The following is a 2,366-nucleotide window of genomic DNA, read 5'->3' on the forward strand; positions in this document are numbered from 1 at the left end:
GCCCCCATACAGGAACAGCCTCAAACATCTATCGACGGCAGACTAGAGCAATAAATCCTCTCATATTCATACAATAAAATAGTATACAACAAAGAGAATGAACAAACTATAGCTAGCTACCATGGAACAATCTGGGTGGTTCTCACAAACAAAATATTGGGCAAAAGGAACAAGTTATGATAGAACACGTGGGTAATGATATTTATTTATTTATTTATTTATTTATTTATTTATTTATGAGATGGAGTTTCACTCTTGTTCCCCAGGCTGGAGTGCAATGGCATGGTCTCGGCTCACTGCAACCTCCATCTCCTGGGTTTAAGTGATTCTTCTGCCTCAGCCTCCCAAGTAGCTGGGATTACAGATGTGTGCCACAACACGTGGCTAATTTTGTATTTTTAGTAGAGATAGGGTTTCACCATGTTGGCCAGGCTGGTCTCAAACTCCTGACCTCAGGTGATCCACGTGCCTCGGCCTCCCAAGTGCTGGGATTACAGGCGTGAGCCATAGTGAAACTAAACTATATTATTTAGATATACATTGTGTATATATAATATTATATATGCTATATACGCACAATGTATATCTAAACAATAGGTATACATTGAAAAAGTGTATACTATATCATATATCTCTCTATATGTATCTCCATATGTTTAAATTACATTTAAAAATCCCCTTGTTTAATCATTGTATTTTATGTTCTAAATATAATTTTTTCTACATTAGAGAAATTAAATGTTCATAAAGTATTTCAAAAATCTTTGTTCCAGTTACCTGTTATTATGTTAAAACTATCCCCCTGGTGGCATATAACAACCATTTAATATATCTTATAATTTTATGGGTCCAAAATGTATACAGGGCTCAGCTAGGAGAGTCTTCTGTTTCGTGTAGCATTGACTGGGGTCACTGGATGGTATTCAGCTGGCAGATAGGCCAGTCTGGGAAGTCCAAAATGCCTTTATTACATGCCTGATGCCTTGGTTGGGATGGCCGGAATGCTGGGCTCAGCTGAGACTTTTGATCTGAATGGTCCCATGTGGCTTCTCCAACATTGCAGTCTCAGAGTAGTTGAACTAAGTTTCCAGAGTTATAAGAAGCCTAGGCAGAAGCTGCAAGGTTTTTATGTCTTAGGCTTAGAAGACACAGAATATTGCTTCTGCTATATTCTCTAGATCAGGCAAGTCAGTAAAGCCAGCCCAGATTCAAGGGGAGGGGAATTCGACTTTACCTCTCAAACGTAAAGAATTTGCAGCTATCTTTAATCTATACATCCCCCAACAAGACGTGTGATACAAAAATAAAAAATATATATGGGGCAAATATTTTTTTTTCTGCCTGAAGGGGGAAACAATCATATGTGAATCAGGATTGTGGGAAAATTCAAATAGTTAACTCAATATGCAGTTTGGAAAATAAATATTGTTTGGCCTCAACACTAAAGAGTCTTCTAACAAATATTAAGTTAATACTTTTTCAAAATCTGATGCAGCTAATATTTGAATTATTTAATTAGAGTTTTAAAAGGTTTGTGTTATTTTCAAAATCTTTTTGTTCTATTTCAAGTTCAAAGAATTAAGTTTTTACATTTAGTAAGAAAATGATAGTAAAATCTATCAGATGGAAAACAAATTATGAATACTAGGACTGTGAATGTATTCAAGTACCTAGCACAGTACCTAGAACATAGTAAGTACCGGGAATGATTTGAAGATTGACTGTAGAAGGGACAGAGAGGATCTCTCACCTTGCTAACTGCTTTCAGAAAAGATTACATCTAAACCCCCAACCCTAAGGAAAGTCTCTCCTAACCCAGACCCAAGATACAAACCAAATGACAAAGGAAATGTAAGAGGTATATAATTATAAATGGTAATTTAGAAGGTAATTATGGAACTTATAAAATATTAAGTATTTTCATAATCATTCAGGGAGCAGCCTGTATTCAAATCCTGGCTCTACTAATTATCATTGTGATCTTGAAAGTTCTTAAATTACCTGGCCCCCATATGACTCATCTGAAAAATGAGAATGATGACAGTGCCATCCTCTTAAGTTTTATGTGAAGATTAAGTAAAATAACAACCACCACCACAAAAAACAGAACTTGGCCCATTGGGAGTCACAATAAATATTAACTGTTATCTAACATTTAGAAGAAATTCTATAGGATATTATTTGAAAATAGGGCAAGTAAAACTGATACTTTTCTACTTCCATTTCAAAGGTAATTAGCTAGAACTGAAAATATATGAGACAGACAAACTATCCATTCGCAACCAGGACGTGATCTGGGAAGCTTTGTGCTCCCTAGAGACTTAGCCTTGGATTAAAAACTTCAATTCCATGGTTTGTGCAAGTCC

The sequence above is a fragment of the Papio anubis genome, chromosome 7, assembly GCF_008728515.1.
Source record: "Papio anubis isolate 15944 chromosome 7, Panubis1.0, whole genome shotgun sequence".
NCBI lineage: Eukaryota > Metazoa > Chordata > Mammalia > Primates > Cercopithecidae > Papio > Papio anubis.